A 15,639-nucleotide genomic window follows, 5' to 3' on the forward strand; every position below is an offset into this window, starting at 1 on the left:
CCCAAATAGCACCCTATTCGCTTCATAGTGTACTACTATTACAAGAGCTCCTGTAGGGCTCTGGTGCACTACATAGAGGATAGGGTGCGATTTGGGACATTACCAGCATCACAGCGCACCAGCCGGGCCTCAGAGCCCCAGGGCTGCTCAGGGTATCACATCAAGGGAAACATAACACTGCTCCTTGAGTCTTAGCTTCAGTCCCAAATGGCACCCTATTCCCTATATAGTTTGGTACTTTTGACCAGGGCCCTATAGGTATCTGGTCAAAAGTAGTGCACCACTGGGATGCAGACAGTCGGTGCGTAGCCTCCGAATCAGTCCTGTCACACCACCATTGTAAAATCGATTTATTTCTTCTGACCTATCAGCATGTACCCCCTGACTGTTGGAGGTGGGGAACAGGGGAGAAAGGGTTTCAATGGTGGGCCTTGTGGTTTGACTTCATGTTCCCTTAAAGCTTAAGGCACAACTCTGAGAATTAACCTATGCCATGTGGTTAATTTCTATAGGGACCAATAGGACTGTACGTTTGACAGGTCTCAGACTTAAAACGCAACTATGTGGCCCTGGGGTGTTTTTAAATTATGTAAAGTGGCCTCTTTCCAAAAACCCTGTGGCCAAGTGAACCTACTGATACAGGGTAAATGTAAAATGTTAACATCTACAGATACCCACATTCTAATGTCACTGCTTACGTGAAAATATTAATCAATCTTGAGCGTAGCGGGGACCCAGTCTGTATATTCTTTACATTTTTCTCACAGGTTTCCTCTCCATCCTCTAAAAAACAAATTCACAGATGAGACCTATAGCCTACTTCAGACAGAGCAGCCTGGTATGGAGATGATGCACTCCAAATACAGGCCGATAAACCAGGAAGACATGACTGTGATAGCTACACTCTTTTCCTCTACTGCCCTGTTTGGAACGCCACCCCCCCCGAAATAGGGAAACTCAATTGTTGTCGGAGCCAATTCTGTCTTCTGCAGAAGTCCCCTGATGATCCCCTGAGGTGTGGTTTCTGGTCTGTAACAGTGGCTCGTGCAGGAAGCGTCCGACATCGGTGGTTCTGACCTGGGAGATGTTTAGCAGGATGGAGGGGGAAGGGACTAAGCGGGGATGGAGGGGGAGAGGTCGAGAGGGGATGGAGTGGCACAAGGCCGGGCCTGCCTGTGGGTGGAGTTGAGTGGAGGGGTGGAAGGGGGGCTTAATGCAGGCTAGAGGCTCGAGGCAGCAGGGCCACGGGGCTTGTGACGGGCCGGGCTAAGAGCCCCATACAGGAAAAGGGGGTGGGGTCACCGTCAGTTGACAGGAAACCCACTCTGGCAGAGGAAAGAAATACAATACAGGACTTTCTCAAAGCAACAGCCTGCTCGGGACAGGAGACTGCGGTGCTAAAACACTTAAACAAACCAGCTAATTCACGTTCCCAACTGTCAATATTCCCATTGTTTAGCCCACCGCTTTGGCAGAATCAAATAAATATTTGAAGTGGTGGTGGCTCGTGGGTACAAACAGTCAGTTGCTGCCCGACTCTTTCTCTCCCAGTCATCAGGTCATCTGTGTTGGAGCCCTGGGATGGGGTTCTATGAGGTGTGAAGGGAAGTCACATCGGCACTGTTTCTTTGGTCTTTTTAGTGTTTGGTATATTAACTGACCATCATTCATTGTTAGTTGTAGTAATGCGCCTGCAAAATCACTTTTTGCTCAAGATAATAATCTTGATTTGAGGCATTTCTTGATTGCTCCTAGCTATTAGGGTATTGAATTCATTAAAAAATCTGTCTTGCAAAAATGTAAAGTATCAATACCATTATGAACCTCGTCAAGCGGATGTGTTTGATTTGTTTATCCTCTTGTCTTCTGTTGAGCTCTCTGATCTGTACATGCTGTTGAGCGGAGTTCAGCTTTCATGTTTCTTAATACACAGTCTGACTCTGCCACTCATGGGAATTGTCATTCCGTAGAGTACAAAGAGCTCTGGAAGACTGGATCCCCATCAGTCTAGTTTGAATAAGCCCATGTCCTATTTCTCGTTAAGCCCCGACCTGGGTTCAAACACCATTTGAAATCATTTCAAATACTTTAGATGTGCTTTTCAAGCCCAAAGAGTGGCCCTAGCTCCTAATGTATTTCAGCTGAAGTTGGAAAAATCCTGGCATATTTTTGGAGAAATGCAAAACATGAACCATAACATGAACATGATTAGCAGATGGAGAATTCTTGCATTTTAATGGGATTACTGTCATGTGTTTGACAGGAGGGACCTATTTTACAAACCCCACACAACCACCCAAACCACTGATCCCCTGGCCAATTATAGAAATCAGTGCACCAAGCCAGTTTAGGCCAACAGAGAAAGAACTTTACTGGGTACTAAACTGTTTCTTCAAGATCCTTAGTCTCCCCGGAGGCCTGTTGTTCTAATGAATTAATAAGTAAAGTTAACACTTTTCAACTTTTCAGCCAGATCTTAACCTTCCAAAGTTTTGTTGTTTCAGGGTCCTTTTAAAGGTGGCTGGGTATACAGAAATGTGGCTGGGTATATTAGAGACGTGTACAAATACCATATAAAAGAAACAATTAGCCAGAAAAGAATGTGTTATATGATCACATACCTGAGCCCTGTAAAGATGGAATCGTAGCTGGTGACAGCTATTTTAAAGTGACAATCTCCATTTGCACTCTAGTAGCTTTACATACGGCCTTTTATCTCCAGTGTTTTTAAAACTCCCATGAATGTTTTGGTTCAGCTAACGTTTAGCAACTGCTGTGTGTGTGTGTGTGTGTGTGTGTGTGTGTGTGTGTGTTTCAGCGAGCTAGGTGTGAGCAGGGCAAAGACAAGACAGCACAGGTGAGCCTTCGCACCACGGCACTCTGGCTCAGGTGCCTCTATAGATCTAGTGTATCTTATGTACAGTACGTGAAAACGGGAATCCTAAAAATAAAATAAAAATGTAACTGTTAATAAAAAATAGTATATGTATTCCCCAGTCCGATATCTTTCTATGAAAATGTTTTCATGATCAGAACAAACATTAATTTTATAAACTGTTTTATATTTACTGTAAACAAATGTAGCTTAGTTTTGTATTTGGGTCCTTGAATAGCACTGTGTTTAACACCTTTCTTCTTCAGGATCAGTAGAATGTGTTTTTAGATCTGTGCATCGGTCTAATGTGAAGTGGGCGATGACATGATATGTCTAAAGGTCTGCTATTTCTCCCCAGGGTGTTGTCTCACTGCTTAGCACTCCATGAGTTGTGGTACTGCATCCCAAATCAAATCAAGGTTTATTTATATAGCACATTTCAGACATGAATGCAACACGATGCGCATCACAAGAAAAAACGATGAAAATAAAAACATATCTACTACACAAACATGAGGATAAAAACAAAGAATGACAAAAGCTGACAGACTCTTTTTTTTAAGTCCCTATGGCGTCTTCTGTACAATGGGTGGTTTTGTTATTAAGAGCATCGATGCTCGGTTTGAACATTAACACACGCATCGGTTGCGGTACGGATTTGGAAGCGTGATCTTTCATATCAGCGAGAAGTACTGTAAAAACATTCAATTGATGCACCCCCTGCTTGGGTTAGCGGTCCCACACGGCCATATCTCCATGTTATGGCGCTTGTTTACAGACGACAGACGGACCACCGAGGGACCACCTGTGCTAATTGTCTCAGAACATTTGTGCGCGCCGGAAGAAGGCTGCCAGAAACGTGTTGTTACTGTAAAATGCTTTAGGATACGGCGATAAAGCCGGTTAAAACAGTGTACAGCAAGTGTATATTCTGCATCTGAAATTCATTTTGACGGGATATGTGCTTTATGTTTCAAGAACCGTATCGCAATTGAATATCGATGTACGTTTAGATTGAGAATTTGGTTGTTTTGGCTGCCAGAGCCAGTCTACCTCTGAAAATTAACAAAGGAATAACGGCAACGTTAGGCTCCTTAAGAGTACATCTCGGGTTAGGTCAGCCATAGTACGGCGCCCCTGGAGCAAATTAGGGTTAAGTGCCTTGCTCAAGGGCACATCGACAGATTTTTTTCACATTGTCGGCTCGGGTATTCGAAACAGCGACCTTTCGGTTACTGGCCCAACATTCTACAGTGGTGATTTTAACATGAGCATATTGGTGGGGCAAAGCTCATGTGCATTGAAACCAGTACACTACACTGGCTATACATTGAATGCACTAAAAACCAGTCGAGTTTTGAGTCACACACACAAACGTTATAACATTTAGGTTATGATCAGTTTATGGTTACTCGCCATATCTTTAGCTTTTATTGCACGGGAGACGAGCATACTTGTATAGAGTAAACTAGCTAGTAATCGGTCTGCAATATTGTGACAATGCGTGTGTCTACCTCCCTTTTACACAAAGGGGCCCGGTTAACAATATGCAACGATTCCTTTGCTTCATCTATTGCACAGTTCCAGTTCCATCAAATACATTTCTAACTAACCCTTTTTCTACATGTGGCTCCATGGGTATTACAGTCGGCCATCAAACATCAATATGACATGTAGCGTATAGGTTATTACAGACATCTAGCCTACCTCAAAACTGCTCCATGATCCACCACCAACCACTCAACTTTAGTCTTCTTTTCCAGCTTGCTTCATTTCAATGGATGGCCATATTTTAAAGTTAAGGTAGCTAAGCTAGTCGACATGTATCCGCTAGCTAAACTACCTTGCTTGAAGATGTGGTAACAGTGCATGGGTAAACAACAAGCTAGCTATGAAGTTGACACTTCAGTCCAATCAGTTACCGGGCATAAGACGTTGATTTATCTGTGGCAAATGACAATGAGCCTTCTTGGGCGGGCACTGTGCTTCTATTGTTATCAATGAACTGAAGATGGACTTTTTCTGGCTAGGTCTACCAGCAGGTGCTGTGGTCACATGCAACCAGAGAAGATCAACGATGCCTACGCTCTATAATTTCTCTGTCTGCCCATCCACCACAGAAATCACAGAGTAAGGCTAAAACAGCTGCATATTGGCGCTTTCTTACTCAACTCAATTTAACAAAACAACAATACAATAGGAAAGGGACCACATATGCTTTATTAGATCAAGCATTTACATTTCTTTTTAAATACAATTGTTTGTTTACTGATATGATATTTTTGGGACATTAAATAACACATTTGCATGCAAATCTCCTAGATATTGGTGGGGCCCCACCTGCCGTACATGATGTATCACCACTGACACACTAACCGTTAGGCTACCTGCTGCCCGCATGCATGTGTGGTCCTGGTAACCTCTTACTACACCCCAGGGTATTGTTCATAAACTATCAGGAGGATTTGTATTTGTCCATGTGAGAAATTGAGTAATATTAGTTCATGGGTGGATTGGCTGTCTGGCAATTCTGGCAAATGCCAGATGGGCCGGACCATCTTTTAATGGGGTGGGCTTGTCTATTTAAGAAAAATATATATTAAAACATTTATGGACATGGCCGGTAGCTCATGGGCCTGCTTTTTTTAATGACTTTTGGGGGGGCCCCAGGACCGAGTTTTGGAAACCCTGTACTAGACATTTATACAGTGCTTTTTACTAAGCACAAGTCATCATGTATTAGAATAAAGTTCAATTTGGGGACTGCCTATGTATTTTAATAGTTTTATAAATTTTTATTTTCTAGTGAATCTGTCACTTCAGCCCAGCGAGTGGGTTTATCCACTGCAGTAACAAGTGACTCGTGTCGGATTGGATTACACCGCCACTGAAGGCTGGAAAGTCCCACCTATCTCCCGCTTAATTCATTCACTGAAAGGCCCATCACTTCTTGGCAGAAAGATACTGTCAAACAAAGCACAAAGCTGGAAATCTATCCGCATCCACATGAACTAGACCCGGCTTCGTTCTTTGACAAACGTAGAAGGTTGTATATTGAATTCAATAGAAGAAAATGGGGGGGGGGACTTCCGGTTCCTTAATGTAGCCAAAACATTAAGGGACTGGCAGTCTCTCTTTTTCTCTTTAATTGAATTACACTGAACACAAAGCTACCTCCATACTTCCATTCATTTGTATGGGTTACCTTTAGACGAGTCCCGCAAAACGAAGAACATCATCGTGTTTGTGAGAGTCTCCACTTTCTATTATACTGAACAAAAATCTAAATGCAACCATTTCAAAGATTTAAATAAGGAAATCAGTCAATTGAAATAAATTAATTAGAACCTATGGATTTCACATTACTGGGAATACAGATATGCATCTGTTGGTCACAGATCCCCCTTCTTTTTTTTTTAAGTAGGCGTGGATCAGGAAACCGATCAGTAGCTGGTGTGACCACCATTTGCCTCATGCAGCACGACACATCTCCTTCACAAATAGTTGTTCTGGCTGTTGATTGTGGCTTGTGGAATTTTGTCCTACTCTTCAATGGCTGTGTGAAGTTGCTGTATGTTCGCGGGAACTGTAACACGCTGTCGTAAATGTTAATCCAGAGTATCCCAAACATGCTCAATGGGTGACATGTCTGGTGAGTATGCAGTCCTTGGAAGAACTGGGACATTTTCAGCTTCCAGGAATTGTGTACAGATCCTTGCGACATGGGCCTGTGCATTATCATGCTGAAACATGAGGCTGCGGATAAATAACACGACAATGGGCCTCAGGATCTCATCACGGTATCAAATTGTGCATTCAAATTGCTAACGATAAAATGTAATTGTGTTAGTTTTCTGAAGCTTATGCCTGTCCATATCATAAACCGCACCCCCATCATGGGGCACTCTGTTCACAATGTTGACATCAGAAAACTGCTCGCCCAGACTACGCCATACACACAGTCTGCCATCTGTTCAGTACAGTTGAAACCGGAATTCATCTGTGAAGAGCAGACTTCTCCAGCGTGCCAGCGGCCATTGAAGGTGAGCATTTGCCCACTGAAGTTGGTTACGACGCCAAACTGCAGTAAGGTCAAGACCCTGGTGAATGTAAATAGTCCAGTGGCCATTTGATTAATTGTTCAGCAGTCTTATGGCTTGGGGATAGAAGCTGTTAAAGAGCCTTTTGGTCCTAGACTTGACGCTACGGTATCACTTAGCGTGCTGTAGCATAGGAAACAGTCTATGACTTGGGTATCTGGAGTCTGACCATTTTTGGGGCTTTCCTCTGACACCATGTAGTATATAGGTCCTGGATGGCAGGAAGCCTGGCCCCAGTGATGCACTGGGCCGTATGCACTACCCTCTAGTGCCTTACGGTCAGATGCCGAGCAGGTGCCATACCAGGCGGTGATGCTCTCGACGGTGCAGCTGTAGAACTTTTTGAGGCTCTGGGGACCCATGCCAAGTCTTTTCAGTCTCCTGAGGAGGAAAAGGTGTTGTTGTGCCCTCTTCATGATTGTCGTGATGTGTTTGGACCATGATAGTTTGTTGGTGATGTGGACACCAAGGAACTGGAAACTCTTGACACGCTCCACTACAGCCCTGTCAATGTTAATGGGGGCCTGTTTGGCCCACCTTTTCCTGTAGTCCACGATCAGCTACTTTGTCTTGCTCACATTGAGGGAGATGTTGTGGTCCTGGCACCACACTGCCAGGTCTCTGACCTCCTCCCTATAGGCTGTCTCATCGTTGTTGGTGATCAGGCCTTCAACTGTTGTGTCGTCAGCAAACTTAATGGGGCGGCAGGGTAGCCTAGTGGTTAGAGCGTTGGACTAGTAACCGAAAGGTTGCAAGTTCGAATCCCCGAGCTGACAAGGTACAAATCTGTCGTTCTGCCCCTGAACAGGCAGTTAACCCACTGTTCCTAGGCCGTCATTGAAAATAAGAATTTGTTCTTAACTGACTTGCCTAGTAAAATAAAGGTAAAATAAAATAAAAATAAATAAAAATGATGGTGTTGGAGTCGTGTTTGGCCACACAGTCGTGGGTGAACAGGGAGTACAGGAGAGGACTGAGTACACACCCCTGAGGGGCCCAAGTATTGAGGATCAGCGTGGCAGACATGTTGTTGCCTACACTTACCACTTGGAGGCGGCCCGTCAGTAAGTCCAGGATACAGTTGCAGAGGGAGGTGTTTAGTCTCAGGGTCCTTAGCTTATTGATGAGCTTCGTGGGCACTATGGTTTTGAAAGCTGAGCTGTAGTCAATTAACAGCATTCTCACATAGGTGTTCCTTTTTTTCCAGGTGGGAAAGGGCAGTGTGTTTGAAATTGTGTCATCTGTTGGGTTGGTATGCGAATTGGAGTGGGTCTGGGGTATCTGGAAGGATGCTGTTTGTAAGCCATGACCAGCCTTTCAAAGCACTTCATGACTACCGATGTGAGCTACGGGGCGGTAATCATGTAGGCAGGTTACATTCACTTCCTTGGGCACAGAGACTATGGGGGTCTGCTTGAAACATGTAAGTATTACAAACTCGGTCAGAGAGAGGTTAAAAATGTCAGTGAAGACACTTGCCAGTTGGTCTGCGCATGCTTTGAGCACATGTCCTGGTAATCCATCTGGCCCCACGGATTTGTGAATGTTGACCTGTTTAAAGGTCTTGCTCACATCTGCTGCCGAGAGCGTTATCACACAGTCGTCGAGAACAGCTGGTGTTCTCGTGTATGCTTCAGTGTTGCTTGCCTCGAAGCGAGCATAAAAGGCATTTAGCTCGTCTGGTAGGCTCGCGTCACTGGACAGCTCACAAAAATGTGACAAAATCCCAGCACAAGGTGCACCTGTGTAATAATCATTTTTTATTTATTTTTTCAGCTGCTTGATATGCCATGCCTATCAGGTGGATGGATTTTCTTGGAAAATTAGAAATTCTTACTAACAGGGATGTAAACAAATTTGTGCACCAAATTTAAGAGCAATACGATTTTTGTGCATATGGAAAATGTCTGGGATATTTTATTTCAGCTCATGAAACATGGGACCAACACTTTACATATTGCGTTTATATTTTTATTCAGTGAATATGTAGCCTAATATTTAAACACTTACATGTAGCTAAGTGGGTAGGAGGGCAACACTTGACATGCACTAATTCGAAATAATTAGGTAGGCTTTTAGAAGGTAATATACAGTTCATTCGGAGAGTATTTGGACCCCTTGACTTTTTCCACATTTTGTTATGTTACAGCCTTATTCTAAAATTGATTAAATTGTTTAGTTTTTTCCTCATCAATCTACACACAATACCCTATAATTACAAAGCAAAAAAGGTTTTTATTCATTTTTGCAAATGTATTAAAAAAAAACTTACATTTACATAAGTGTTCAGAACCTTTACTCAGTACTTTGTTAAAGCACCTTTGGCAGCGATTACAGCCTTGGGTCTTCTTGTGTATGACGCTACAAGCTTGACACACCTGTATTTGGGGAGTTTCTCCTATTCTTCTCTGCAGATCCTCTCAAGCTCTGTCAGGTTGGATGGGGAGTGTTGCTGCACAGCTATTTTCAGGTCTCTCCAGAGATGTTTGATCGGGTTCAAGTCTGGGCTCTGGCTGGGCCACTCAAGGACATTCAGAGACTCCTGCATTGTCTTGGCTGTGTGCTTAGGGTCGCAGTCTTGTTGGAAGGTGAACCTTCGCCCCAGCCTGAGGTCCTCAGCGCTCTGTAACAGGTTTTCATCAAGGTCCTCTCTGTACTTTGCTCCGTCATTCTTTCTCTCGATCCTGACTGGTCTCCCTGTCCCTGAAAAACATCCCCACAGCATGATGCTGCCACCACCATGCTTCACTTTAAGGATTGTGCCAGGTTTCCTCCAGACGTGACACTTGACATTCAGGCCAAAGAGTTGGTTTCATCAGACCAGAGAATCTTGTTTCTCATGGTCTGAGAGTCCTTTAGATGTATTTTGGCAAACTCCAAGCAGACTGTCATGTGCCTTTTACTGAGGAGTGGCTTCCGTCTGGCCACTGCCATAAAGGCCTGATTGGTGGAGTGCTGCAAAGGTGATTGTCCTTCTGGAAGGTTCTCCCACCTCTACAGACTAACTCTGGAGCTCCCGAACCAATGATCCCCGATTGCTCAGTTTGGCCGAGCGGCCAGAGGCCACTCTGTTGCTGGGAACCTTCAATGCTGCAGACATTTTTTGGTACCCTTCCCCAGATCTGTGCCTCGACACAGTCCTGTCTCAGAGTTCTATGGACAATTCCTTCAACCTCGTGGCTTGGTTTTTGCCCTGACATGCACTGTCAACTGTGGGACCTTATATACTGTAGACAGGTGTGTGCCTTTCCAAATCATGTCCAATCAATTTAATTTACCACAGGTGGACTCCAATCAAGTTGTAGAAAAATCTCAAGGATGATCAATGGAAACAGGATACACCTGAGCTCAATTTCGAGTCTCATGGCAAAGGGTCTGAACACTTGTGTAAATAAGGTATGTATTTTATTTTAATACATTTGCAAAAATGTCTAAACTGTTTTTGATTTGTCATTATGGGGTGTTGTGTGTAGATGGATGAGAACATAATAATTGAATCAATTTTAGAATAAGGCTGTAATGTAACAAAATGTGGAAAAAGTCAAGGGGTCTGAATACTTTCTGAATGCACTTTATAAGCCAATGGTCATCTATAAGGCATTTATTCAGTGATTTTCTTTTTTTGTCTTATAATAAATCATTTATAAGACATTTATAAATGGTTTCCATTTATTAATCATTATTTCCAAATTACTGAACCATTTACTAATCATTAGTGACGTTTTTTTGCAGTCCCTAATCTCAAATGAGTGCTATTTATACTTTATAATTACTTTATAAGTGTTTTTAGTGACCAGTGTAATTTCTCACAAAAATATGTGCATGCTGTTGGTAGACATTCCTCCAGTACCTGGTAAAAGAACAAACATACTACACAAGATGTTTAAGGAAATATACATACATGTGTGAATATTTAGCTTAACAAACGTTTACAAATATGGGAGTGATGGTTAATAAATGATGAGCAACTGTAAATGCCATCGAACTGGTTTATTATGGACCCTTTAAAATACAGTGTTACCCTAGAATGTTGCTGGACCCCAGCACAGGCAGTGTGAAATGCCAGGGCTGGATTTTTATCCCAGTCTGTCCCTGTATTAGGTTTTGAATTACAGTACTGACAGAATAATTGGATGTTGGGTCCAAAACACAGAGGATACAAAATGGTTGTCTGTTGTTTGACACCTAATTTGATTCAGTGTCAGTGAGGGTAAACCCAGCTGTTGAAAGATGAATGGTGTATGGGTGGATACGGTGTATATGTGTGCATGCGTTACTCACATGACCACACGCATGAACTGTGTGAGTGTGTGCGCGGTGTGTGGGTGCTTGAAGCGGGGGTTGGTTTGTGAGCCCAGCTGAGAGGTGCTGCAGATCCTCCAGGGCTGGCCCTGGCCTGTGTTTGTGTTGGCCCCAGGCCTACATTACTCCTCCTGAGATACCGCTCATACAGCGGTATCTGAGTCAGCGGTATCTGGGTTTTGAGTCCCAAATGGCACCCCTTAAAAGTAAGTGCACTATGTAGGGAATAGGGTGCCATTGGGACACAGGCCTGGCCTCAGGCCTATTTATTGCATCGCCGCACTGTTCCACTGTGGCGTGCGAGCTCCAAATTCTTTTATTTCTCTTTCCTCTCCACCCTGGAGAGATGGAAAGAGCCCCACTGTCATATACGGCATTGTTTGTTGAAACTCCAGCCCATGATTCATCGAGAGCTAGAATCCCAAAAAGTTGTTTCTCTCTCCATTAAGTCCAGGGCCAAGAGAGAGTGCCTCTACATATCCATATTCCACTTACTCTCTCCCTCCCTCCCTCTCCACGACTTCTATTATTTGACCCAACCGATATCGATATAAGCAACAGACCTTTCGATCCTATGATGCCCCTACTTTATTTTCATGTCTACAAGTTAAAGCAAAGTTGTTTTTAAAGCCACTTTTGCTGTCGTCTATCCTTATTAAAGGTCCAATGCAGCAGTTTTTATCTCAATATCAAATCATTTCTGGGTAACAATGATGTACCTTACTGTGATTGTTTTCAATTCAAATGGTAAGAAATAAACAAAAATAGCTTCTTACGCAAAAAGCCATTTATCAAGCAATAATTTAACTAAAACTGTTTGGGAGTGGTCTGAGTAGGGATGGGAAAACAGAACATTATCTGTTATTGGCAGAGAGGTTTGAAACTTTGTTTCATATTGGTCTATTAACCAGTTTCTCCAGGCAGGCCAAAACTCCATCCCACCAAAACAGGCTGAAATGTCATATGTCTTTGAAATCAGCTCTTATGCAAAAAAGGCATTATAATTTTAACAATTTCACAGTATCATAGTGTGTAAATATATATAAAACACAGTTTTTGACTGCATTGAGCCTTTAACGTGTTCCCACACACACATTTAGAATCCAAGCTCAGTGACAGAACTTTAGTTGGCAGTGCTACATGTTTGCTATATGATCCTTTTAGCCCAGTTGCCTCATACCCAATTTCCATGCATTTTTGGCCGATGTCATTTTAATGCAGTTCTGTGTGCGGTTTCCAAGAGGTATATGGAGGCATTCTTCTGCAGTACGTTCATCTAAACAGATTTACTTAAAAGGGGCACGTTACAACTGCAGCGCAGTTCGGCTCCTCCGGTGGTTCCTATCTGACTGTTGGCTCAGCCTGCTAGGGTTTCCTATGCATGTCAAGGTGGGTTAGTCTTTCCCTGCGTCTCTGCTTGCTGGGGCCTTGGTGGGCTATCAGTCACACTGTCGGACCCAGGCCACCTCCCTCCCAGCCTCCCTAACCCTGGCCGCCCTCACTGGGTGTCCACGTCACTTTCCCCTCTTTTCTTCCATCTCCTCTCTCCCCTTTTATCCTTCTCTCCCATCTTTGGTGGCACCCCGGAGGGTCTTTCTCTCCACTGCCACATTTGATCCTCTTCCCTTTGACCTGCGGCTAAACAAATAGACCATTGATTTTCTCTTAATACTGTTCATTTTGCCCCCCCCCCCCTGCCAGGGTAGACCTGAAGTGTCCGGATACACGTATCCAGAATCTGCCTGTTTTAGGATTCTTTGCCCTCAGCTCCCCCTCAGCGATCAAGCCACAAGTTCAACAAGTTGAGATGGAGATATTTTTTTCTGGTAACCACAGCAGGATAGTGTGGGATGCTAGAAATCCTGTTTACTGAATGGGCCCATGGGTTGACAGCTGCTGTCGCCTGTTGGTGGAATTAACACACATCATCAGGCTGATATAGAAAAACACACACACACACACGCACGCACACACACACACACACACACTGCATCCACGTTTGGCAGGGATGCGAGAGGATTTCGCACCTCAGAAACACTGTCTGGAGTGGAAATGCCTTCACACACCATCCGGTGCAATCTGCCACATTCTCTCCACTATGACATCACTTGTTATCCAGGAAGTTTGTAGAATAGAATGCAGACTGGTTGCAGATTATATTGATGGCTGGAGTGTGTAGATGATTTTACAGCATGGACTTGTATTAGCCTCTGGGGAATTGCGCAGGTGTCATTTCAGATTCCAATATGGCATCCAAGGAACATAATGTGCAGTAATATGCAGTAATATCTCCATGTTATGTCAGTCCGCCTACTATATCAGTCCGCCTACTATATCAGTCCGCCTACTACTCCACAGAAACACCTCACTGCTCTTTTATCAGTGCTGGAATCAACAGTGAAATCCCAACCAAGAAGTAGCACCACACAATTGAGAAGGCTACATGTTAAACGAATAGTTCAAATGTAATTTTGGGTGAATTGTCCCTTTAAGATTTGTAAAATGTACTATCAAGCATCTTTCTATGTAGAAGGGTACATTGACATGTTCTGTTCTGCCTTCTGTTGTGAATATTGAATATCATACATTTCTATACTCTTTCATCTACCTTTCAACATTACTTGAGTTTTCACAACACTCTGGATTCCACTGTGTAGCCTATGTCTGTGGAATATTACAGACAGAGATCTTGTTGAAAACAGTCGCACCGTGTCACGGTGTTTCCTCTGTCAAGCTAGTATGTGCTGTGCTGTTGTTGTTCAGGTACTCCGTGAGAGAGTGGCAAGGGCACTCGTCCACAGCCATCTGCAGCTCCAGCCTGCCCAACGCGCATTAGCATCCCAAATGGCAACCTATTCCCTACACCAAAAAAAAGCAGTGCACTAAAATAGGGAATAGGGTGCCATTTGGAGTAGTGCACCATATAGGCAATAGGGTGCCATTTGGGGTGTATCCACAGACAAATAATCACAGCACTTCCACGTTTGCCTTGCCTGTTATTGTCCCGCCGTAGAGCCTGAACACAACTCAATTACCACGCCATTGCTTAATTGTGAACTGCCAGGCAGTTTGTGAGTCAAAACTAAAATAACTTTTTGCAAAGAAAAATAAATGGGATGGGGATTTTTCCTGGAAGGAAACCTTTAGTTTACGATATGACATGTTTCTTAATAGTGCTAAAGTGTTCTGTATTCTTTAAATAAACAAGGGTGAGTTTTGCATACTGGGGCATGAAAGAATGCAGGGTTTCGCTGCCCCTCACACACATGTCAGCAATTTGGCTGCCTTGTGTATTTTGGATGTAAAAAATAAACGCAGCATTTCAAAGTAAACGAAAGAAGGAAAGTCTTATCCGCCTGGCAGCTGTGCTCGGTACCAAATTGCTTTCAGCTGATGCACTGCAGCTCAAACTTGCTTGGGTAATGTCAAGTGATGCATTGCAATACTGAGAAAACAACACAGACAAAAAATAAATAAGGAGGAAAGAAACGGTGGAAAGTTCCTCTGCTTATCCAGCCGAACCCCCCCCACACACACACACACACACACACACACACACACACCCCACACCCCCCACTCCACCTTCACTCTAGTCTTCCTCAGGTCGCTAAAGAGGAGGATTATGGTACATAAAGATACAAATCCATCACCAGGTCGTCATTGGAAATACCAATTTGTTCTTAACCGACTCGCCTGGCTCAAGAAAAGTTTATAAAACCTTTTTTTTTGGTGAGCGATGATAAGACTTGGAACCCACCTCTTGCAAAAAACACTACTTCTCATCAATCTTCTCATCACAGCTTTTGCAGGGGTGAAAATATACAGAACAAATCTTAACACCTTAACTTTCGCCATAATTACCATTCAAGACCCCTGAATGTGAATGTATTACGTGACTTTTATACATTGCTACATAAGGGATGTGTGTATGACATCATGGTTTTTTTATCAATCTTGTAGGCATATGTATGTGATTTCTTGACTGATATAATCATGCCTTTCTCTACTTTAACCGCAGTTAGTTCTCGTGCCACAAATCCCTGTTTAAGTGCACCTCAATGGGCTGAGATCCTTACTTTCAATGATATGAGTAGTTATTTAACTGCCTAAGTGCACCTTTCAGTGGCGGTGTGGAGTGTAGTTGATTATTAATGACTCGAACAGCTTCAAGTCGGATAGTGTGTGCCATTTTTATAATGATTTGTATAAACTCGTATTAACTGTAGCCTCACTGTATAGCCTTATGAACAGTGTGTAAATAGTATTTTTGTTGTGTCTTGGTGTTTGTCCTATATACAGTATAACTCTTATTTTATTTTGAATTTATTGTAATATCTTATGTTGTTCTTGTCTATAACTGTT

The sequence above is a fragment of the Oncorhynchus nerka genome, linkage group LG4 (genome assembly GCF_034236695.1).
Source record: "Oncorhynchus nerka isolate Pitt River linkage group LG4, Oner_Uvic_2.0, whole genome shotgun sequence".
Lineage (NCBI taxonomy): Eukaryota > Metazoa > Chordata > Actinopteri > Salmoniformes > Salmonidae > Oncorhynchus > Oncorhynchus nerka.